Here is a 26267-nt window from a genome sequence, read left to right on the forward strand (position 1 = left end):
CTCGGGACAGCCTCTGAACTTCCACACAGATTCTGGAAGCGCCAGCGACTAGGGAGAGCAGGGGCCAGTAGGGCAGTTTCCGCCTGTATCCCCCATTCCCGTTGCGACCGTCAGTCTGGTGGAGTGAGCTGCTGGCTGACCTTTATCCCTCTGCCGTGGAAGAGTTTTTCTTCCAGTACGTTTGAGGCAGGGGTAAAGATAGGGCTGACAGGAGAGACTCCATTTTGCTGTCCGCAGGAAGAACCCAGCAGTAGTCTGTGTGCTGGAAATGCAGCAGAGACCCCAGGGGCACCAGACAACGTCCTGTTCCAGGAAACACCACACCAAGGAGGGCAGAAATTAAAGATAAGCCCTAAAGATGCAGGGGCTGCATGCATTAACCCTCGTGTGTAATTCTTTTACAGGCCTCAAGAGAACGATGAGGCCCCCATCTGCTGAGGCTGAAAATAGAACACCTTGTGATCAACTGTGGAAGACCCCAATTGTGAGACTGCGATCTCACCCTCTTTCCCAAGCACCCCACCCAGCTCTTTTGCCTTTAAAAACCCTCGCACTGAACGCTCAGGGAGCAACACTCCACCTTTGTGTTTGCTCCCCATGCACAAGGTATCTTTCAATAAACTTAGCTGGTTCAGTCTCACTGCGTTTCAGTGTTCATTTCTATGATATTGGATGTCAAAGAACCTGCCATCCTAGATTCTGTAACTCTTCCTGGCACGCAATCTTACCCACTACCATCGTGTGATCAGTGAACCACCGCCTCAACTATGAGAGCTAAACTATAAGGGCCTGAACTGTTTCTTTAACTCTCTTTTCTGGGCTAGGCACACTTCGGGCTGATAAAAATTCTTAAGTCCTTAAAGCTGGGTCGAAAAGCTGAGTTCAAAAGCAAATTAGAAATATTTAAAGTGGATGTGAAAATATTTCAGCAATGCAAATAATTGTAAGTGATGGTGCTGTTGGTAAGATATGTCTTGATATCCTACAACAAACAAATCAATGTTTGAGTATTTACCAGAGATTTTTGACAACTATGTAGTCACAGTATGTTTGGTGACAGCCATATGCACGTGGACTTTTCAATTCTGCAGGGCAAGAAGATTATGACAGAACAGCCCCCCCACCCCCGCTATCCACAAACAGATATATTTCTAGTCTATTTTTTAGTCGTCTTCTGTCTTCATTTGAAAATATGAAAGAAAAGTGGGTACCTGAGATGATTCACCATTGTCTGAAGACTCTTTGTTTGTTGGAAACAAATTTTTTTTTTTTTTTTAAAGATGACCGGTAAGGGGATCTTAACCCTTGACTTGGTGTCATCAGCACCACGCTCTCCCAAGTGAGCTAACTGGCCATCCCTATATAGAGATTCAAACCCGTGGCCTTGGTGTTATCAGCACCACACTCTCCCGAGTGAGCCACGGGCCAGCCCTGTTGGAAACAAAGTTGATCTCAGAAGTGTGACCCTGTACTATTGAGAAACTTGCTAAGGACAAACACTAGTCCCTCACCCCACAGACTGCTGAGATGATGGCCTGTGACTTGAAGGCTGTCGAATATTTGAAGTGTTCCACATTCACACAGAAAAGGCTAAAGGATGTATTTGATGAAGCACTACTAGCTGCCCTGGAGCCTCCAGAACTGAAGAGCCACAGATGAGTGCTGCTCTGAACTACCTCCAGAGCACTTGCCACACAATTTGTGGTGCCCTCACATTAAAAGCAATGCTTAAATCAAATTAAAACTTAGAATTCATTTTTGCAGTTGTAGGTGAACTGCTCCATGCCGGTTCCCTACTAACCGTTGTTTGTCAGCCTTACTTGACAAATTTGACACCCAAGGTCACAATGTGAGCCAGGTTAAGGGATATGATAGACTCCCTGGGATCGGGTAGTGCATGCTCTTACCTAAATGGTGAGGGGAGGAGAGAAGTAAGCTTCTTTCCAATGTCCTCCTTGTTAATGTGTGCGCTAGGTTAGGTGATGTGAGACGCTTCCCAGAGATCTGTTAGTGCGTGCTAGCTATCTGACTATTTGGAGATTTAGAGACGCAGGATTGAAGCAGCTACCTGAATGGAGTCCTAGTTATAAAAGTGCGTTTGATGAAGCTGAGCGGAAGGCCACCTAAATCTGAAAGTAAGCCCAAACCTGCGCTTACTGGAGCAGAGCTGCTCCTGTGGTGGCCCCTGATCTTACCATGACCTCTCCTTCCTTAAGGAGAGAAACGTCCACTCTGCTCCAGTGCTCCACTCACCCCTCCTCCGCACTGCCTTGCATTTCCTGAAGAGAGGACTTGGTTTCCGGGCAGCTGCTGTAACCCCTGAAGTGCTTGTGTTAAACTTCTTGGTCTGTGTTTCTCTAAAAAGTGTCTGAATTCAGCTGGTAGAGTTTGGACCAAACTTACAGTAAAGAGAAAAAAGCTAATGAATGAAGGTTCTGAGTCAATTCTATGTACCATTGCGAAAACGTAGAATTTAAACAATCTCTTACTTGTACTATAAATGCTTATTAAGTGTTAGAGAAAATTTCTCTAATGTCCGAAGTTTTCACTCTGTAAATGTTTGTTTGTTGGCAAATCAAAAGTTTCTATCTCAATGGCGCTATTGTGCTGTTAGCAGATGCTTGCCAGCAGGTCTGACTAATAAACCCTGTCAAAATGCAGGGCCTTCTTACCAACTAAAATTTGGGGATGATGTGGGTGTATTTACCACTCTGAAGCCCTCCAGCAGTCAAAGAAAAGAACCGATGCCTCTTACAAAGGAAAGGACGATATGTTTCTTATGAAGCTACCACGGCCTGCCAGACTTGCAGCTCCTGCCAAAAATTGACCTGCTTAATTGAATTGCTTATCTATGGTAAAAGAGGCCATACCATTGTGGCCCTTGAAACAATACAGAGGGGAAAAAAAAGGAAGAAACCATTACAGTCATTTCTTCAGCATAGCTGCTGCCACTGCTGCAGTAGCCCTGCCCTACCTCCCTGCATTCCAGCTGGTATCCTTTCCTGGTAGCTGTAATGTTAGCCCAGTAAATGTTAAATTTATTGCTAAAGTGTTAAATTCATTTCCATTTACAACAGGGGAGGGAATTTTTTTCTTAAAATAGTTTTGTGTTTTGTGGTTATTGCTTTGGATGTAGCATAAAAATTGATGTAAATTGCTATATGATTGTAATTTCATAAATGCTAGAGGGATCATCCCAATTAGGGAAAGCTGCAAAGAAAAAGTATTAGTGGGACACACAAATAATTGCTTTTTACCACTAGTGGGTGGGATAAAATTTAAATTCTTTGAGTATTAAAACAAAATAAATTTCCCAAAGTGATGATTTTTGCTATATTTTTTGCCTATCGGAGCCTCTGGGAAAAAAGGAAACAACATGAAAAGAGATGTACTCTTCAGATGGAAATACACTTTTGGAGTTTTATAAAGCAGAGTTTAGTTGCTGATGAGCTCTTGTAAAATCAGATGTCTGACCCATAAAAGCTGATGATTTTCCAGCCAGATGAGCATATTTTTGAGTGGGTCAATTTTGACTCTACTACTGACAAGATAAAAAGGGTTTCATAAAGCTTCACTTGTAAGCTGGACTTGGAACATGGCTGTCTGGCTTTTTGAAGTGTCTTGGTTTTCCTGCTGGTAACAAGAACCAGTGGCTTTTTTAGAATTCTGATCCTAATTGCCTGGGCCTGACTCTAGGCTAAATCCGGATACTTTCTAGTATGGGCCGGTACAGCCTGAACACTAGCCATGCCAAATTAAATCTGGTGAAAGTTTCTCTGCTCCAGAAATGAAACTCAGCCTCTGGAACAATTGCAGATTTAAGACACTCCTCTGTGGGCTAAATTGTGAAAACATCATGGGTGCTGGTGTGAACGTCTGTGTCACAAACAAACGCCCACAGAAAAGGGCTTATTTCTGACAGAACCATCTGAAATTGGGCTGCTTATTGTCTCTATGTTTCTGACACAGAAACATTCCTAACTTAAAATTCCTGTGAAAGCTACAAGCTGGTGGAGAACACATCACAGGAAGTGTGACCCCTTCACTCACTACTGACAGATCAGACTGTGGACCCCATATCAGGGCCATCTCACTGCTGTTGACTTTGTTGTGTTTGGCTTTATTAGTTGCAATTTGCAACAGTGAGCTGATATACTGACTCTACTTCCCTCACCATTCTCTTGGAACACACACCTTAGTAAGTCAGTCTAATTATTAAATTCAGCTTTCTGCAGAAAGGAATTGGTCTTTTCTAGGTTGCTTCCTGGATAAATGATCAGGATGAAAGTAGTAGAAAGTTATATAAACCCATTTTTTAAATGTTGAAAAATTCAAGATTTTGTCCTGACCAATTCTGAACATGCGTCTTTCTGGTTAAGCTATACAAAAAATGTTTTTCTTTGAAAATGGTTTTGTGCCTCTTACATACAATCCTTCCAGATGAAAGGTCTAGGTGAGAGCAGGGGATGATTGAAAAAATGTTGTTATGATTGCTGAATATGACACAACTGATTTTGTAATACTGAGGGGAAAAAACAAAACCTAGGGAACTGAGGAGGTGGGAGAGAAAGGGCACTAATGCTCTTTGTTTTTCAGAATGTTTCCTCGAAGTTTTCTCCTCTTCCTAAAGGAAAACTCCCTGTGCTGCCTGCTGCCTCTTCTAGCTGCTGTAAGCACTCTGAATTCAAACCAACTGCTGTCTATGCTCAAACCTGACCACATTGATTACAAAAGAGTGGGTGACCCAGCACCTGTACCTACCTGCAGAATGCCTATAGATGTTGTCCACACTGTTGAAGATGATAAACTGGTGTCATAGACAAATAAAACTATTTGGAACTGACTGTCTTAGGCAGTGCCTCTGAAATCTATGACTGAACTGTATTTGGACTCACCTGAGAATCTACGGTTGGAGGCCCCACAGTAAAAGGCCACATTGAGGGCCCTGTTAGCCTGACTAATATCTGTCCTGTTTGGTGTGCTCCAAGGATTGTAAACTCTTTGTTTCCATGGGTACCACATGTGCCCTGTGGGAGTGTACTTCTTGTGTGTGTGTGTCCTGACTATCCTGACCCTGAAAGACTTTCAGCTCAGCTTCGACTTACTAGCCAGAGTTATACTGAGCCTGAATTGATGCCTTAGGCTGGTTAAAAAAGTTTAATTCAAAAACTCAAAGATGGGGCCGGCCCCCGGCCCGTGGCTCACTCGGGAGAGTGCGGTGCTGATAACACCAAGACCCCGGGTTCGGATCCCATATACGGATGGCCGGTTTGCTCACTGGCTGAGTGTGGTGCTGACTACACCAAGTCAAGGGTTAAGATCCCCTTACCGGTCATCTTTAAAAAAAAAAAAAAAAAAACTCAAAGATGGGGGGATTGAAAAGAAGAGAGAAAAGAGTCTCTCTCCTGCTCTTTCTGCTCTCTCTGCTCCGCCATTTCACAATGTGATACCCTGCATCACTGTTGCCACCATCAAGACCCTCACCAGATGTGTTCCCTGGGCTTTAGACTTCCCAGCCTCTGAGAAACTGTTTTACCAGTTTTGAAAATGTTACAATCCCATGTAAGATGTGCCTTGAAGATTTAATGGATGTCCATGAATGCTGTGAAAGGCTTTATTTAGGGAGAGAGAGAGGAGCTCACAAGCTGCCAATCCAGTGAACTTTATGAAATGCACAGGAGATCTGCAGCCATCGAGTGCCCGATCACTGGCTGAAAGTTATTTTCTTCTGACTGAAAGAACAGATAAGGACATGAGCACTATTTGTAATGACTCCATTCACCGAGTGTGGAAATATGTGAGAGTATATCATCAGATGACATTTTAAAAAAGGATTGTATAAGGAACCTCCATACCATTTTCTTTCTTTTTTTTTTTTTTTAAAAGATGACCGGTAAGGGGATCTTAACCCTTGACTTGGTGTTGTCAGCACCACGCTCAGCCAGTGAGCGAAGCGGCCATCCGCCTCCATACCATTTTCCATAGAGGTTGCATCATTTTGCAGTCCCACCAACAATGTATGAGAGTTCCTTTTTCTCCGCAACCTCACCAGCACTTATGATTCACAGTCTTTTGGATATTAGCCATCCTAACTAGGGTGAGATGGTATCTCAGTGTGGTTTTGATTTGCATTTCCCGAATGCTGAGTGATGTTGAGCATTTTTTCATGTGTCTGTTGGCCATTCGTATATCTTCCTTTGAGAAATGCCTATTTAGCTCTTTTGCCCATTTTTTAATTTGGTTACTTGTTTTTTTGTTGTAAAGTTGTTTCAGTTCCTTGTATATTCTGGATATTAATCCTTTGTCAGATGTATATTTTGCAAATATTTTCTCCCACTCTGTAGGTGGTCTTTTAACTCCATCATATGACCCACCTATCCCACTGCTGGGAATATACCCAGAGGAATGGAAATCATCAAGTTGAAGGTATACCTGTTCCCCAATGTTCACTGCAGCACTGTTTACAATAGCTAAGAGTTGGAACCAGCCCAAATGTCCATCATCAGATGAATGGATATGGAGAATGTGGTACATCTACACAATGGAATACTACTCAGCTGTAAAAAAGAATGAAATACTGCCATTTGCAATGACATGGATGGATCTAGAGAGAATTATATTAAATGAAACAAGTCAGGCACAGAAAGAGAAATATCACATGTTCTCACTTATTTGTGGGAGCTAAAAATAAATAAATGAATACACAAACAACCTGGGGGGGGGGAGGGAAGAAGACACAAAAATTACAATTCCTTGAAGTTGATATGACAAGCAAACAGAAAGGACATTGTTGGGAGGGGGGGAGGAGGGAGGGAGGTTTCGATAGTTGGCCACAATAATCAACCACATTGTATATTGACAAGATAAAATAAAAGAAAAAAAGAAAAAGAAAAAAAGAACCCCTCCCCCAAAACAAAAAAAGAATTAAAAAAAAAAAAAACTCAAAGATGAAGCCACCTTCCTTTCTCAGATATATTTTTATAGTTAATGGGATTTGTTTTAACTGGCTAAACAAAGGACCTCTAAAGGGCATAACTGAAATCAATATTGCAGATTGCTCTCACCCTGTTACATGGGGCCCAATGCTTTTGCTGTAAAGATGCCTTGGACAAGGGCTAAGGGGGTAAACTGTGCAGAAAAGTTAACAGCATGTCTAATAGATCTGCAACATAACCAGCGCTACTTTAGATAAGCCCAAGTGCAAAATGGCGCCGTCCACCTCCTCCCCTCCCCTCCACCATTCTCTTTTACAAGAAGCCTCATGGTTTCCAAGAAAATGAAACTTTCAGTGTTACCACATGCGCAGAACTCTCCATTCCATGACCTAACTCAATCCCCACCCTGGAATTACATTCCCCCAGCCCTCAGTGCCAACATACCAATATAAGCTTGCACCACCCTAGGTTAGCTGCTGTCCCCCATTTTCAGGGCAGCCCCGGGCTGTTCCCCACTTTGGGCGCAGCCCAGCAGATTCTTTTCCTTTAATAAAGCTTGAACAGTACCCGGCGTCTCGGCTCACTTTCTTTTTTTTTTTTTAGGGATCCGAACCCGGGGCCTTGGTGTTATCAGCACCGCACTCTCCCGAGTGAGCCACGGGCCGGCCCTCGGCTCACTTTCTTTCAATGTCTGAGCCGTCTTATCCTCAGAAAGTTCTGATTATAAGGTTGCCCATTGGCTAGTGTCTGGGAACTGGAATTAGGAGGGGTTTGCTACCAGAAATAACGCGAGTGGCTCATTGTGTCTAAACTGTTTGTACAACCAATGTGGCTTATGCTGAACACCTGCTTTCCTTCTGGGAATCTGGAATTTCATCATGTGCTAGGCAAAGGGTAACTACTTGACCAGGTTCCAAAAAAACATTCGCTCATGAGCTTCCCTGGTAGATGACATTTCATACATGTTGTCACGACTTGTTGATAGGGGAATGAAGCATATCCTGTTTGACTCCACTAGAGATGACTCTTGGAATCTTGTACCTGGTTTCCTCCAGACTTTGCCCATGTGTCTTTTCCCTTTGCTTACTTTGTTTTGTATCATTTTGCTATAATACACTTTAGCTGTGAGTATAAGCTGAGTGTTTTTAGTTCTTCTAGTGAATAATCAAACCTGGGGGGCAGTCTTGGTGCCCTCTACACAGGGGTGTTCTGGGATGCTGCAGTTGTACGGCTTCAAAGAAACGGAAACGAGAACTCTGCTCATTGGGTGAGTTGTGGCACTTGCTCTACAAATGCCTCCCAAAATGTACCTTGCTACATTTTCGTTAACTCATGACATTAGCCAAATGGGCTGGCAGTTTAGTCTGGTGCCTGGCAGCAGGAAAATTGGATGATCAAGTCTTGGGCTTCAGGGGGACGAACATTATGGTAACAGATTGAACAAGACCCATGCCATCTGTTCATGACCCATGTAGAAGCCTGTGGCAAGGACCCTTTGAGAATGAACATTAGTGGAATCAATGAGCTGATCTGACTTGCACTCCCCAGGTGAGGACCATAGCCACCTGGATACACTATTGCACAGGGTATGAATTCATCTAGAAGTCAGGACTGGGCCCCAAAATTAGCTCTAGTGATTCCAACATATGAGGCCAAGGAAGCCTGACACATGTGCCCGAACTGCTAACTACACAGTCGAGTAACAAGGGGATCTCTGGAACTCATATTCTGGGGCCCTGGACTTGGCTGGTCTTGGCAAGTCAGCTATGCAATTAATCCTTCTCTCTCTTTTTCTTTTCCCCCTTCCATGCCCATCTCCTGGGAGACTGGGCTCCTGGAATTTGTGAGTAGCAAAGAAAAACCAGGGGATGGGAGACACTAACTGGGTGTTTCTTTTGATGCCCAGCTAAGCTTGCTGGATTTGGTCAATTATGGATAATGATGATAATGACCATGGATATGAGATTACAACTCTAAAGTGCTCTTGCTGTGGCCCACATGTAAGAGGATGGTAGATGTTCTTGGGTGGTACAAGATATTCAAGGAAGAAACTGCTGAGCCACCTAGGAACCAATCTGGGTATATGGTGTTGACTGGTAAAAGGGTGACTTGATTGCTGTGGGGACTGGTCATACCAAGCACATGGCTGTGGCAGGACAGCAACAATTGTGTCTGTGTTGGGGAGGGACCATTAACCTCAGCTCTTGTCTGCAGGGCATCTGGCCAATTTAATGCAGACTGCCACTGCCACCCTCAGCTTGACAGCTGGCCAGTGCAGAATCTTAATCTAAGAATTCTCAAAATCCTCCCAGCAGCTGCTGTCTCCAGGAGTTAACAGCCTCCACTCAAGGCAACAGAACAAGATTAACTTTCTGGACATAGATCTGATTTTCTTTAGCTTTGTCCGAGTCACAGACTATAGCAACTGTTCTAGTTTAATTGATTGTGGGATCTATGTTGCCTAGGGCAAATAAAAAGGATTTTTATAATTAAATTAGGATATCTGATGGGGTGGCCTATGTTTCAAAAAGAGTTCCTGGGGCTTGCTAGTTAGCTAACTTGGTAGAGCATTGTGCTGATAACACCAAGGTCAAGGGTTCAGATCCTCTTACTGGCCAGCCACCAAAAAAAAAAAAAAAAAGAAAAAGAAAAAGAAAAAAGAGTTCTTAACTGGCTATGAGAAAGCTCAGGGGTTGGAATTGTATGGAAATTGCTCTGTGAGGTGTCCTGGTGACCTTGCATGTGTCCATATAGGCCACATAAGCAAGGCTTAAGCACAGTTGTCTTGGTAAAATGCCCTGTGATCCTCCCAAAACTGAGAGAGACATTTGAAGAGCTGTTACAAAGCCACTTCCCTATCCTCTCTGGAGGTTGTCATGAGACAATTTCTCATCGCCTCCAGGGTTCTGATGAGATATAGGGTTTCTGCCTTGAAACGCCCCCTATTCCACCTCCACCCCTAGCAGCTTTAGGGTACAGCCGCTGCTATATAGCTGCTTAGCATGAAATACTCAAAATGCTTAGCATGAAATTGGCTCCTCAGAAACAGAGCTCCCCATCAGCCATGTGGATTTGTCACCTAGTCTCTTTTGTTTTGGTGTTATCTGGTGGGACAAGGACACAGGGAGCTTGTACCTTTGCTAATCTTGCTATTGCTGTCTATGTAAGCAATAGACTGCCTGAATCTAAAAAGGGCTTATTGCTTTTTTACCAGTTGAGTCTCTCAGCCTTGCCTGACAGCAGTAACAACACATGCTCTGTACCCACCCACGTGCACTTGTGTGAGATCGCCTGAGGCCCATAAGCACGGTCCCTTCCCCCCCCAACTCAGTTAAAACACTAGTTAAATCTGAGTAATTATGTCAGAAAAGTGATCAGAGCTAGTTTTTTGTTTTGTTTATTTCAAAAATTTTTTTGTTGCTTAAAAGTAAGGCACGCTCATGATAACTTTGTAAAAGACTAATTCTAGGCTCGAATTGTTGAAACTGATCCCTGGTTCTTGTCTGGAGAGTAATCTGGGAAATCCTAGTATTTATTTTTCTTTTGTGGTGGTGTGTGTGAGGCTTTTATTATTTTTAATTTTTTTTTTTATTCATTAGTGAATAGCCTTTAAGGAGAAGAGGACAGATTGATTCCACATTTCTCTTCCTAGATCTAGTTGAGAAAACGTATTTTCCATCTGGTGCTCTTAGTGTTGCAGGGAGAACGCACAGAGGAATCCAAGATTGGTGTCAGTGTTGCAGTTTTATAGCTCTTTATTTTAGTGTTGCACCTCTTTTTGCTTGCAAGCAAGGAGAGCACTGGGGAGCAAAAACTCCTATACCAGTGTCTCCCAGAATAAAGGAAAAGACCCCCCCTTATATCACCTAAATTCCCTGCCCTTTTCCCTCCCAGGTTCCCATTCAGGTCCTCTTATGTAAATGAGGGATTCTGTCCTGCTAATTTGGATTGGCTGATTGTGGGACACAGTCCTGTTGGTCACTTCAGGAGCCAAATCTGCCTCTGGCCCTTGGGGGATGTGAGACTGCTGTTATCTCACAGAGGGCTGGTGCTGGAAGCAGGCAGGCTAAGCTGCATGAGCCAGAGCTTGCCACCAAATAGTCAAGCATAAAATCTCTAAAACATTTTCTCCAGTGGAAGGGGGCAGGTTTAGCAATCAGAAAATGCTCAGGCTTTGGGCCGGCCTGTGGCTCACTCGGGAGAGTGCGGTGCTGATAGCACCAAGGCCCCGGGTTCGGATCCCATATAGGGATGGCCGGTTCGCTTACTGGCTGAGCGTGGTGCTGACGACACCAAGTCGAGGGTTAGGATCCCCTTACCGGTCATCTTTTTAAAAAAAAAAAAAAAAAAAGAAAGAAAATGCTCAGGCTTCCCCACTACATAAGGAAGGAGTATTGTAAATGCCTCATTTAATAACGTATATTCTGGGGCTGGCCCGTGGCTCACTCGGGAGAGTGTGGTGCTGATAACACCAAGGCCACGGGTTCGGATCCCATATAGGGATGGCTGGTTAGCTCACTGGGTGAGTGTGGTGCTGACAACACCAAGTCAAGGGTTAAGATCCCCTTACCAGTCATCTTTAAAAATAATAATAATAATAATAATGTATATTCCTTTTGAAGCTGTTGTTTCTCTCCGCCCTTGACTAGGTCCAATATTTGATGAAACTCATGAGAGTGGGGGGACTTGACTTGCTCCTCTTTTCTACAGTGTAATGTGTATGTGACTGACTTCTAAGGAAATTTGTTTGCCATTTGCTTTTTAATTTGAAGTTAATTTCTAACTTATTTTGTTAATAACGAAGAAAAACATTGCATCTTTTCAAAATATACTGAATGGGGGCTGGCTGGTTAGCTCAGTTGGTTAGAGTGCAGTGTTATAACACCAAGGTCAAAGGTTTGGATCTCTGTACTGACGAGTCTCCAAAAATAAATAAATTAATTCATTAAATAAAAGAAATTCAGGAAGAACACACAAGAAACTAGTAATAGAGATGAGGGAGTTGGTTGGTGAGGTTGGAGTGGGACTTGGGTACATGTAACAAGACTAGAGTTCAGAGGAGACAACCAGGCAGGACGTGTCCCATGTATATAATTTTACAGTTTTAACATTTTATCATGTTAGTGTTAACATGGTGATACCCATTTAATACTAAATTTAAAAATTAAAAAAAAATAAAGCGGATTATTTTCTCTTTAAAAACTTGATGACATCAAGGCCAAGGGTTCAGATCCCTATATAGGGATGGCCGGTTTGCTCACTTGGGAGAGCGTGGTGCTGACAACACCAAGTCAAGGGTTAAGATCCCCTTACGGGTCATCTTTTTAAAAATAAAAAAATAAAAATAATAAAAATGAAAACTTGATTTTTTTTCTTTCCTTAGAAAGTTTTTTTTTGGTGGGGGAGGGCAGCTGGCGGGTATAGGGATCTGAACCCTTGACCTTGGTGGTCTAAGGCTGTCCTAACCAACTGAGGCAACTGGCTGGCCCTCCTTAGAAAGGTTTGAGCATGATGATTTCTTTATGATGTCTCATCTGAGTAAGTTTGTAGAATTCAGTTCAAATTAATTAAGAAGGCTATCTTTAAAAAGATAAAAAAGAAAAAGAAAAAAATAGAATGAAGAGAGACTAAAAAAATAAGAAAAAATACAAAAAAAAAAAAAAAGAAGAAGGCCACCTTTGTTTTGTGCTGCTGTAACAGAATGCCACAGACTGGGTACTTTACAATGAACAGAAATGTATTGGCTTATGGTTCTGGAGGCTGGGGATGTCCAAGATTGAGGGGCCAGTATCTGACAAGGGCCTTCTTACTGCATCATCCCATGGCAGTAGGGCAAAAAGAAAGGGAGAGAGCAAGAGGCTGCACTTGCAGCCTCAAGCCCTTTTATAATTGGCATTAGTTCGTTCATGAAGGTGGAGTCCTCATGACCCAAACACTTCCCATTAGGCCCTGTCTTCCGATACTGTGGCTTTGGGAATTAAGTTTCTAATACATTCTTTTTAGGGGACACATTTAAGTCACAGCAAAAGCAGATCAATTTATAACAAATACAAATAATGTGAACATAGGTCTTAACTGAATACTTTCAGCTTTGGTCCAGAGATGAAACTTTGAAAGAAAAACATTACCTTGAATTGCAGACCCCAAAATAGCTTATCCTGATAGCTAGGGCAGAGTGAAGGAAGGGAAGAATGAGAGGTGACAAAGTTAGAGAGGTAATGGAGAGACCCCAGCTGTGGCCTGTGGGTGTGAAAACCAACTCCTCTGAAGCACTGACTCAGGCTGCAAGGTCCCCCTGCCTGGAAGGTTCTCCCCTCTGCCTAAACTCCACGGGTATTTGCCTCTGACCCAAGAGCAAGGATGAGGAGTCTGTATAGTGTGGGTCATACTTTTCATTTGCAATTAAGATGTATACTTTTTTTTTTAAAGATGACCGATAAGGGGATCTCAACCGTTGGCTTGGTGTTGTGAGCACCATGCTCAGCCAGTGAGCTAACCGGCCATCCCTATGTAGGATCCGAACCTGTGGCCTTGGTATTATCAGCACCGCACTCTCCCGAGTGAGCCACGGGCCGGCCTTAAGATGTATACTTCAATATGGCCTGATTTCTTTCATTCTCTGTAGTATCCGGCTCACAAAACTTTTTTTTTTTGTCAGCTGGTGGGTGCAAGGATCAAACCTTGGACCTTGGTGTTTTCAGCATCATGCTCTAACCAACTGAACTAACCAGCCAGCCCTAAAGAAACAGTTTTATCACCAATTACTTTATAACAACTTCCACAGTCAAGATACATAGTCCCCGTTTTATCAGCAACACTCTTCTATGTCAAGTGACTCAACATGGAAGACCATTTGAGCATCACAAATTCTTTGGGATTGTGCCCTAGTCAGAGATCACACTGTAGAGACCACTAAACACATCCCAGCCATGTGAGGGGTTATCCTGGTGTTATCAGGAGCTGGCAGTCCAAGTTGTGGCTCCCATAGTAGCGGAACCTTCCAAAAACTCATGGAGACTGTAATTAGTCCAAGGTTACTCTCCATCTATTAAACTTATTAGACTACAAGGACAAGGCTAAAGTTTTCATTTTTTCCCCTGCCCTAGTTCTTTACTCTCCAGTTGCTGCCTACAGTTTATTGAGTTTTTATGAGATGACAGGCTATGTGCTAAGCACTCAACTTGCCTTGTCTTGTTATTATTATTCTCTCCATTTTAGAGACAAGAAAACTGAGGCTCGTGGAAGCACTATATTACCCAGTTTCCACAATTCACAGGGGTTAGAATTGGGACTAAAACCTAGGTCTGTCTGACATCAAGTCTATTCCCTTGAGCACCCTGCTCTATTTTAAGAAATTACAAAGGAATGCTAAAGAGGCTCCGAGGTTAACAGTTAATCCAAGGGAGGACCAAGAAAGACATACACGTGAGGCAGGGCCTACATCTAGTTTATGTTGACACTTATGAACTAGGGCATGGCTTACGGTAGGGGCTCAAAAACTATGTGTTGAAAATAAGTGATACCCATTAGTGCCAGCATTCTGAGGATTTGGTATGTTCACCTCTGTGAGTTCAGTGGATGTATCGCAAATGCAGAGGCAGCAGAAAACCTACAACAGAGGCTCTGCAGAAGCGGGACACCAAGGTCAAATGGAGAAATCCTAGAAAGACTCTATTGTATTGACACAAGTTTGGTTCCTGTGCAGATTTCAATGATCGCTTCCCACCCTCCCCCACCCCTCTTTTTAACGGCATTTCTAGGTCTGAGAACTTAGAATCCGACTACAGGTACCCCCTACTCCAATCAGCCTGAGTGCCCACTCTTTCTCCCCCTCCAGCATCCATGTCCATGTTGATATTGTGCCTGGATGTCTGTTTTCTTCCTTCCCAATCTATTATAATTCTTCTATCCTACAATGAACACATATAAGATTTATATATGTATTTTTTAATGCAATTAATTATTTTCAAAAATAAAAACAGTAACAGATGCTACCTCTCGCATGTGCCATTTTCAGAAGGAGGCAGACAGACTTGTGTTTGATCCCAGATTTTGATGCTTCCTATCTGGAAAGTTATCCAGGTTCTTTATTCTCACTAAGACTCAGTTACCACTTCTGAAGGAACGAATATCACAGTAAATAGTTAACAGGGTAAAGGTGACATTAAGTTAAATCATGCATGTAAACCATGTAGCTCAATACGTGCCATGTACTCATATGCCCTCAATAAATGTCACTTTCTTTCCTTCACACTGATCACCCCAGAATGAAATAATTTTCTCCTTTGCATCTGATAAAACCTCACTTCATAGGTATGCCTCATATTCTGCCTTGTACTGTAGTATTTCTGTTAGTAGTTTTATTTTTCCCTATAAGACTACAGTGTCCTTAAGGAGAGAATGTTGCTTAGAATGAATGTTCCATTCCCAATTCCCCTACATGCAACCCCTACCCCCCATGAACACACATAGTTCCACAGTTCCTTGTATACAGCATGTTTTTATTAAATGCTTGTTTAAAACATGATTAAAATAACAAAAGCAGGGAGAAAAAAAGAGATGAAATAAAAAAGACTGATGCAATAAAAAATGTATTGAAGTCATCAAAATGATTCAGAAAGATTGCCAACTAATGTCTTTCTCCCATGTGCTCCTCTCTCCTAAATTGTAGTGATAAAATATAGCAATTAGCTTTTTTTTTTTTTTTTAAGAAAGTAAAAAATAACCCAGGAAAAGACCTGACTGTTTGGGTTTTAGTAATTGGCACTTGTTCACTCCTTTTCTGCACTCCAGAAGCCCTCTTCGGTGCTTGCATCTTCTGATTTATCTACCTGTCAACAAGATTCCCAAATATCTCAACTACCAAAATATCTCAGTGATCATCCACAAAGGAAGAATCAGGAGGAAGCTTCCACCTTTTGTATCAACTGGCTTGGATTAAGGATAGCAGAAAAACCCTAATTAATTTGTGACCCAGAAAATCCTGTTTGAAATCTGCCATCTAGCGTGGGCTTTGTAAAATTACACATTACCGAACACATTAATCCTGTGGTTACCACTGAGGCTTCCCTTGTGGACACCAAGTTTGAAATGTTTAGTTATCAAATTTATTAAATAAAAGTAGAATTAAATTTGGTTTCCCATTTGGTTTTAATCATAGTTTTAGACACATAGACAGATAGATAGATAGATAGGTAGATAGATAGATAGATAGATAGATAGATAGATAGATAGATAGATAGATAGATAGATAGATAGGATAGATAGGTAGGTAGATAGGATATGCATACATCCATATGCGAAATAGAGAGAGCTTTTTTTTTTTTTTTTTTTTTTTTGGCAGCTAGCCGCGCCTCGGGGGCAGAGAAGTGGAGGGGTGGAGGTGCACTCTGGCTCTTTGCCCGCCCTTTTGTGTTCTTTGACCCCGGGGCACTCCCCAAACCTGCTACTCAAACTGGGGACGACCCATGGCAGAAGTTTAGCATCTGTTTTTCTGGGTCACAGAAAGGAACAGGCGTCTCAAGGAGGGACTTATAGTCAAAGGAACATCTCAAGAATTGGGAGTTAAAAATTTAGTCTCTCAGGCCGGCCTGTGGCTCACTCGGTAGAGTGTGGTGCTGATAACACCAAGGCCACGGGTTCGGATCCTATATAGGGATGGCCGGTTGCTCACTGGCTGAGCGTGGTGCTGACAACACCAAGCCAAGGGTTGAGATCCCCTTACCGGTCATCTTATAAAAAAAAAAAAAAAAAAAAAAAAAAAAAAAATTTAGTCTCTCATGATATGCTCTCTCAAACCTATAGTTCTCAATGTCTCAGGACTCCCTTAACACTCTTGAAAATGGTGTTTGTGGGTGTATCCATCAATATTTGTTATTTTTTATATATACACACACATACATATATATATGTATTTTTTTTTCTGGCAGCTGGCCAGTACAGGCATCAAACTCTGGACCTTGGCATTATCAGCACCACACTCTAACCAACTGATTATCCTGCCAGCCCCATACTATATTATAAAACAGAAAAATTTAAAACACAAGAATACAGAAGCACTTACTCCATCAGCCTCAGGGCAATGGTGAAATCACTCCTAAGGTAGCCTCTGGAAAGCTCCATTGTATGTTCCCTAGTGAATGAGACTGAGAAAGGCAAATAAAGTCTTAGTATTATTACGAAAATAGTTTTAACCTGGCTGATTTCTGGAATAAACTTTGAAAACCACTGTTCCAAAAAATCATGACCTGAAAAGCTTAGAACAGGGCCTTCCCTGCCTTTGCAATCTAGACAGTGGCCTGCTCTGACTTCAGAATTTACAGGGAGTGCGCAAGGAGGTTGTCCTTATCACTGCCTCTCTGGCATTTGCCTTTAGTTCGGAGAGGATTCCTTTTCAAAAAAGAACAGAACCTACCAAGTAACTGAACATCAATTGCTGAAAATAATCTTAAACTTGAAAGGAAAATCCAGAAATTCTTGAAAAGGTGTCAATATCAACAGAAGCTTCACAGCTAAGAATTCATTTGAAGAGAACAGCCAACAAAATAGGAATGCATTTCTTGGATGAAGAGGCTGGATAAAATCAGGATTCATTAAGAAAGTAATCTAAAGTCATTCAAAAATGTACTTGCTGTGGTGTAAACTAAGAAGAAAATGTAAATAAATCTTTAGAAAAGTTTTAAATTCTGTTAAATAAAAACTATAGGAGGCTATTGTTCTGGGCTAATTCCTGAACTAGGTCCCAATAGACGAGATTAAAACATCAAAATGGAGTCAGCTCTGCTAAAGTTCAGTGTCACCAGCCTAAACTAAGTTGTTGCCTGACTCAGACAATAGAAATCAGGAGAGAGAGAAACAGCCAATTTCCCAAACAGGCCAATTTAAATCATCAATAGGCATGATAATGAGGTTCCCTTCACTTTAATCCTTACACAAAAAGGATAGCCTAAAAGTAATCAGTTATTTTTCTATTGTTCAGTCTCCCTGTCCCCACCTTATAAGGAAGTGACTTTGAAATGACCAAATGTTCTTTGTTTCTGCTTTTTTCAGTCCCTTTTTTGTCTGTGGGGAAAATAGAATAATTTAATCAGCCCCCCCCCACCTTAGGTACAGTTGGGAGTGGTGCGGCTCATTCTTTGTAAGCAAATTTTGTGTGTGTGGGTGGAGTTAGGACGCTTGTGCTACACCAGGACTTTGGCTGGCGACTGCCTCAGGTGTCCACCGCATGTGGCCATGCTCTCCAACCTAAGGCTTCCAAGGAACTGTTTGCCAGTTACCTAGCTCATAGACCTGCGTGTGAGGGGTCTGGTGACCCAGCCTGGCGTATGAGGGGTTTGTGACCCAGTCTGGACAACAGGCCTGAGGGGTCTGTGAGCTCCAGACCCAGCCCTAGCTCGACACTGTCTGTGAAGTTAACTTGTCATCTCTTTGGAACACTTATTCTATTTTATAGAATAAAATAGATTCTAGAATCAAAATAAAGCCAACTGAGATTATTTAATTTGTTGTAGTTTTGTAATTTCACAGTTCCTATAAAAATAACGAGCTCTTTCTCTCAGAGCAGGCGGCGGTGGTGGCGTCTTGGCCAGCTGTGGTCAAGGAGGAGGCTCGGGATCTTTGCAGCAAGAAGGAGCTGCTGAAACAGCTGGACGACCTGAAGGTGGAGCTGTCCCAGATGCACAAAGAGACAGGCGGCGCAGCGTCCAAGCTCCCCAAGATTCGAGTTGCCTACAAATCCATTGCCCTGTGCTCGTCGTCATTAACCAGACTCTGAAAGAAAACTTTAGGAAATTGGACAAGGGCAAGATGTATAAGTCCCCAAATGTCCAGCTCAGGAAAACGCATGCCAAGCGGCGCGGGCTCAGCAAGCAAGAGGAGAACCTGAAGGCCAAGAAGCTGCTGTAGAAGGAGCCGCTGTATCCACTGCGGGAGCACACAGCCAAGGACTGAGCAATGTGGCATCAATAAAACACAAAACTGGCCAAAAGAAAAAAAAAAAGGGCAAGAATTCAGGAAACCTTTTAGAAATAAGATAGCTCTCTCTTGGGAGAGCATGGTGCAGATAACAACAAGGTCAAGGGTTGGCACCCCCATACTGGCCAGCCGCCAAAGGGGGGAAAATTAAAATAAACAAGATAGCTCTTAATGGAGCAAAACTACTTGAAGAGAAAGTCAAGCATAGGCTCTGTCATGCTGCAGGAAGAGGAAGTTGGAATAAACAAAACACCGAACTTAGGAAGAGTTCTTCAGAGGTCTCCAAAAGAGAGGAAGAATCTCTTGATCATAGAAATGATGGAGCTGGCCTGTTAGCTCAGTTGGTTAGAGCACAGCCTTGTAACACTAAGGTCAAAGGTTCAGATCCCCACAAGCCAGCCACCACAAAAAACCAAACACTGATGATGCTAAAGTTTTGAGTATTTGTCTTGTCAGCTCAATTCCGAAACTGAAGGAAAAAGTAATGTGAAAGAAATTGTGTTATCTGAGGGCCGGCCCGTGGCTCACTCGGGACAGTGTGGTGCTGATAACACCAAGGCTACGGGTTCGGATCCCTATATAGGGATGGCCGGTTAGCTCACTTGGGAGAGCGTGGTGCTGACAACACCAAGTCAAGGGTTAAGATCCCCTTACTGGTCATCTTTAAAAAAAAAAAAAAGAAAGAAAAGAAATTGTGTTATCTGAATTAGACAATGGACAGCCAGGGAATCACCAAAGTCAGAAAGTTGAAGACAGTTCTAGCAGTTATCTATTATATGTTACTGCATAACAAACAACCCCCAAATTCAGTGGCTTAAAGTAGCGGTCATTTCAACTTCAGCTAAGTGATAAGATGTCAGTTATGCACAATCAGAAGAACACTTAAAGAAGAACAGGATACTTGTTCACTGTAGTCAGTACAAGGTCCCTAGAAAATATGTTTTAAAGCTTCAAGCTGAAAATCAAACTCATTGATCAGACAGAACACCTTACTGGAAGAATTTGAGCAGAAAAGAAAAATCAGGGCAATCAGTTGCAGAGAAAGGGAAATATTTAAATCAGTGAATTCATAAAATAAGTCTCCATACAACTCAGAAAATGGATTGTAAGCTTCCTCTTTGGAGCCTGTCCAGAGATACAGCTGAAAAAAAAAATCAGTGAATTTAATAAAACGGAGGTAAACTACAGAATATGAAAATATCTAACAGGCAACATTTTGTTCTGTGGAAGATAGCCCATGACAATTTGATCCTTGTTTGTGATACCAAAAGAGCCATTGCTGGAGAGATGAAGAAACCCACCTTCCTGAGATGGAAATTAATAGAGGAACAAGAAAAAAAAAGTAATGTTCTGAAAACCAGGGATTGTTAAAACAAGTCCAAGAAGACATTTTGTCGTCTCTTTCCATAATTTCTAAGATATCAAGTGCTGTATTTCCCATTGTAATCAGAGACTATAAAAATAGCAATAAAATATTTCTCCCTCGATGAAGAGATCTGTTAAGTTCATGCCTAAGGGTAGAGGAGCAGTGTACGTCGCAGTGATGAAGATTGTCCTATGAAACTACAGGTACTCCATGATCATTAATGGAAGAGGTGTGCTTAGACTGAAACCTATGTCTCTACCTTATTTGAGGGGATCAACTAAGGAGTCAGAAAAAGCAGCTGCTTTTGTTCTGAACCTGGATGCAGCTATTTTTTTTTCTTTCTTCTTCTTCTTTTTTTTTTTTTTGTAGCTGGCCAGTATGGAGATCTGAAACCTTGACATTGGTGTTATAACCTTGGTGTTATAAGTCTGTACTCTAACCAACTGAGCTAACTGGCCAGACCTGCAGCTACAATATTAACCAGTATCCTAGGAAGTTCCTCCCCTTCTATACCCCAATGGATGACTTGGTTGATTCTGGTAAAAATTCCAATTCTAGGGCCAGCCCGTGGCTCACTTGGGAGAGTGTGGTGCTGATTAACAACAAGGCCACGGGTTCGGATCCCTATATAGGGATGGCCGATTGGCTCACTTGGGAGAGCGTGGTGCTGACAACACCAAGTTAAGGGTTAAGATCCCCTTACTGGTCATCTTTAAAAAAAAAAAAAAAAAAAATCCAATTCTTCTCAGGTGTACCCATCACAGGCTCACCTATAGCAGAACCTCTACCTCCTCCAGGTGAGTTTGAACCACCTTCCCAACCACAGGAACATAGATCTAAGTCTTTTCTTCTATCCCTTATTCCTAGGAGTCTTCCACCTCAGGCCTAAGAGAAAGCACACCTGGCATCTACATGAAATAATGCACTTGTTCCATGATTATTAAATTTGTGAGCCCTGGTCTCTACCTCTTATCTTTAGTATCTTAGTCTGTTTTGTTCTGCTGTAACAGAATACCACAGACTGGGTAATTTACAATGAACAGAAATTTATTGGCTTATGGTTCTGGAGGCTGGTCTAAGATCAAGGGGCCACATCTGGCAAGGGCCTTCTTACTACATCATGTACATCATCCTATCCTGGAAGGGCAAAGAGAGAGTTAGAGCAAGAGAGAAGGGACTGAACATTTTTTTTTTTTTTTTTTAAAGATGTCTGGTAAGGGGATCTTAACCCTTGACTTGGTGTTGTCAGCACCACACTCACCCAGTGAGCTAACCGGCCATCCCTATATGGGATCCGAACCCGTGGCCTTGGTGTTATCAGCACCACACTCTCCTGAGTGAGCCACGGGCCGGCCCTGAACTTGTTTTTTTATAGCAAAATCATTCCCATGCTAAGGACATTAATCCATTCATGAAAGTGGAGCCTAATGACCTAATTACCTCTCATTAGGTCCTACCTCACAACATTACTGCTGGGGATCAAGTCTCCAACACATGCTTTTGGTGGACATATTCAAACCATAGCATATGGTAATATGTTTTCAAATACTACAAATAATGCTGCTCTTAACATATATTTTGATGAGTATATACACGGGGTTTTCAGAAACTTCATGGAAAATAGCTCAGTTGATTAGGCATGGTGTTATAAAACCAAAGTCAAGGATTGGGATTGCCATACCAGCCAGTCACCACAAAAAAAAAAAAAAAAAGTTCATAGAAAATAAACAAACAAAACAAAACAACAAGAAAAAAAGTAAAAGAAAATTCATGGAAAAATTTGTATTATCTTTTAATACCATTTTTTCTCAAACTTTTTGAAGTACCCCGTACATGCATTTCTGTTGAGTCTACACCTACGAGGGAAATTGCTGGGTCACAGGGTATGCTTTTGTTCAGCTTCAACAAATAATGCAAAATGGTTTCCAAAAGTGGTAGTAAGTACTTACAAAATATATGAACATTTAAATAAAAGTTGTCTTTCATTTAAGATTAATTTGCTAAAGATCCCAATCTTATGGAAAATAAGAATTGACCTATGATGAAATGAAACATAGATGAAGTGTGTACATGCATCAAAAAATCAGTAGAAATAAAAATTAAGCAAAAAATTAAAAAACAAACAAAAAAATCAGTAGAGTTTGTTTAGATTCTGACTGGGGCAAGGTTACAATAATTTCTCCTCCAAATAGACCATTTCTTTGCATAATTCATACCAGAGTACTATTTCCTAGTACATTTCAATAAAAGTTGAATGAGTGAATTAATTAATATATATTGGTTTAAATCAGAGACCCTTTAAAACACTGGAAATAATATGACCATTAATAGTTAGATATATATTAGGGCCGAGCCCGTGGCGCAGTCGGGAGAGTGCAGCGCTGGGAGCTCAGCGACGCTCCCGCCGCGGGTTCGGATCCTATATAGAAATGGCCGGTGCACTCACTGGCTGAGTGCCGGTCACGAAAAAGACAAAAAAAAAAAAAATAGTTAGATATATATTAAAGATAAACTTATTACTCCATATAATTTTTTCCAGAGTCTATAATGTAAGATGATACTCTTCCTTTCCAGTAAACCCTCTGGCCTACAGAATAAAGTGGTTGTTTAAAACACAGATGATATTGTCATAGACTGTCATAAATGGACTGCAGCTTTTCTTAGTAACCTGAAGTGATTTCAGCAAACTTAGGTGAGAAATTATTTCAAAACTCATCCCCAAATCATCCCCCTTTTAATTTTTAATATGAGTATATTCTTTGCCTGTGACTAAAAAGGACTTGAAATATTAATATTTATATAATATAGCAGGGAGAGCTAAAAAAAACCCTTTACACTAACAAAATTTTTGTAACTGAATATTACATTTTGTTCTGAGTTACTGATAACCCTGGTATAAAATAAAATATTCAAGTTTTCCCCTTTTCTAAAACAACAACAATTTTAGTGGGAAAGGAAAGGGACGGTTCAGAAGTTTTACCTTTCAGTTTATCAAGTTAAATCAACCTGGTTGGTCCATTTCTCAAAAGGTAGGTAAGAAGGTTGATATAAAAAATATGCATGTCAGGCCGAGCCCGTGGTGCACTCGGGAGAGTGCGGCGCTGGGAGCGCGGCGATGCTCCCGCCGGCGCGGGTTCGGATCCTATATAGGAATGGCCGGTGCACTCACTGGCTGAGTGCCGGTCACGAAAAAGACAAAAAAAAAAAAAAAAAAATGCATGTTATAACACCAAGGTCAAGGGTCCAGATCTCCATACTGGCCAGCTGCCAATATATATATATACACATATATGTGTATATATATTTATGTGTGTGTATGTATATATAAATATAAATATACACAAGCACATATAAATGCATAGTACTGGCCAGCCACCCAGAAAATGAAAATACAAACAATGGCAAACTGTTTGAAAATCTTTTAATTTATTTATTTTTTGGTGGCTGGCCTGTAGTGGAATTTAATCCTGGGCCTTGATATTATCAGTACCATGCTCTAACCAGCTGAGCTAACTGGCCAAATTTAAATGTCACACATATAAGAGAAAAATGCACAAATCATAAGGTATAACAATTATTTTTAAAAAGTGAAACATAAACAGCTCGCCAGAGGCCCCCCACCTTTTCCTTCCTAATGACTCTACTCCACTTTCTTCAAAGGCAACATATTTTGACTTTCGACACCATAGAGTACTTTTGCCCGTTTTTCAATGTGATATACATGGAATGATACAGCATGTATTCTTTTGTGTTTGGCTTTTTTCACTAACACTGTATTTGTAAGATTTGGCCATTCTGTTTTGGGTAGAAGTAATTCATTCATTTTCACTGGTGTGGCTATAAACTTGCATTTTCCTGACAATAATGTTGAGCGCCTTTTTGAATGTTCTGTGACCATATGAAGATCCTCTTTGGCTTTTTTTTTGGCTTTTTGGCAGCTGGCTGGTGCTGGGGTCCAAGCCCTTGATCTTGGGGTTACGAGGCAGAGCTCTAACCAACTGAGCTAACTGGCCAGCCTAATAACCTCTTTTTGAAAATGCCTGAGGTCTCTTGTCCAATTTTTTATTGAATTATTTTTCATTTAAAAAAATTATTTTGTAAGAGTTATTAACATATTCGATATATGAGTACTTTCTTTTCTTTTCTTTTTAAAAAAAGATGACCGGTAAGGGGATGTTAAACCTTGACTTGGTGTTGTCAGCACCACGCTCTCCAAGTGAGCTAACCAGCCATCCCTATATAGGGATCCGAACCTGCGGCCTTGGTGTTATCGGCACCACACTCTCCCAAGTGAGCCACGGGCCAGCCCCTATACATATGAGTACTTTCTAAATTAATTTTGCAAATACATTCTCCCACTCTGTGTCCTCCAGACTAGGTTAGGTTCTTCTGTTCCATGTTTTCAGATAACTGTATGTTTGTATTCAAATAATTTGTCTGATTATTGGTAGAAACTTGTCTCTTTGAGGGCCAGGCCACATTTGTCTTGTTGATAGCTGCATCATTCTTCAATACTTGTCCCAGAAAACATAGTATAAACAATAATAGGGCCGAGCCCGTGGCGCACTTGGTAGAGTGCGGCGCTGGGGGCGCTGCGACGCTCCCGCCGTGGGTTCGGATCCTATATAGGACTGGCCGGTGCACTCACTGGCTGAGTGCCGGTCACGAAAAGGACAAAAAAAAAAAAAAAACAAACAAAAAAACCCAATAATAAATAATAACAATAAATAATAAGTAATAATAATAAAAAGGATGATTTATTGAACTAAGAACTATAAATACTCAGAGTCTGCAAAATCATGTGGTTTTATTTTTATTTCCTCAAATGAATGAATATTTAGTTTTCTTACTATGTTATGATTCTCAGGTCATAACATAATTTTCTTTTCTTTTTTTTTTTTTTTTTTTGGTGGTTGGCAGGTATAGGGACTGAACCCTGGCTTTGGTGTTATCAGCACTGCGCTCTAACCAACTGAGCTAACTGGCCAGCCCCCAAACATATTCTTTGATATGAAAAACATATAAACTACTTCACCTGTTCCCCTGATACCCTACTCACCCAAACTTACACACATGTACAAGTTTAGGGCAATGTCCCAGGGAGAACTAGAAACCCTAGGGCAAACATGACATATCCTCCCAAAGCCTTAATTTTATTCAAATATTTTAGTGGGAAAATTAAACAATTTAAATGGCAGGTAATTTTAAACATTACTCTTACATTAAAACAAACACAGATATAAAGATATTCTAACTAACTGAATTTTTTAGATTACACAGGAGTCTTGAGTCACTTCAAAGTCTAGCCCCACCCCCTTGGCCACCATACTTGCTTGGCCATTGAGACTCCTTTGGTGGAAAAGACTGAAAAATCGGGGCTGGCGGGTTAGCACAGTTGGTTAGAGTTGTGTTGATAACACCAAGGTCAAGGGTTTGGATCCCCTTACTGGCCAGCTGCCAAAAAAAAGGAAATAGTGAAAAGCTTCAGTAATGATGGGGAATTAATGAAGTGTTTCAGTTGGGTGGCACTGTTTCAATTTACACTTTAGGAGTATAATTTTGGCTTGCAATACAGAAGATAAGTTAGAGGGGGTGGGTAGAGACGCATTGGAGGGAGGGAAATCATTAGGAGACTATTATAATAATTCAGGTGAGTGATAAATTGACTTGAATTTCAACACAGGACACAGAGAAAAACAGGCACCAAGTTTTGGTTTCTTTTTCATTTTATTGTTTTAAAGTTTCTAATTTTATTAAGTACTCACTATAATACCCACTTGTGATCTAATAACATCACGTAAACATCTAGTTATTGATCTGTTTTATGCCTGTATAAATAACATACATATGTGATAAAGATAAATAAAAACATTAATGAATTTTACTATTATGCAATTCTTTATATTTGCAAAAGCATAATAGACTTTAATATATTTGAAATTAGACTATATTATTTAGTAGTGTATCAATTTGCTGTATTGTGCATATTTTTA

The 26267-nt window shown here is 41.2% G+C and overlaps 2 pseudogenes; both read left to right on the top strand.

Annotated features, from left to right (window-relative positions):
- The first annotated feature begins 931 nt into the window (after positions 1-931).
- LOC134364526 (cell division control protein 42 homolog) lies at positions 932-1671 on the top strand (annotated as a pseudogene).
- A 12738-nt stretch (positions 1672-14409) lies between these two features.
- Positions 14410-18884, top strand: LOC134364528 (large ribosomal subunit protein uL29-like; annotated as a pseudogene).
- Positions 18885-26267: the final 7383 nt, after the last annotated feature.

Source organism: Cynocephalus volans, chromosome 16 (assembly GCF_027409185.1).
Source record: "Cynocephalus volans isolate mCynVol1 chromosome 16, mCynVol1.pri, whole genome shotgun sequence".
NCBI lineage: Eukaryota > Metazoa > Chordata > Mammalia > Dermoptera > Cynocephalidae > Cynocephalus > Cynocephalus volans.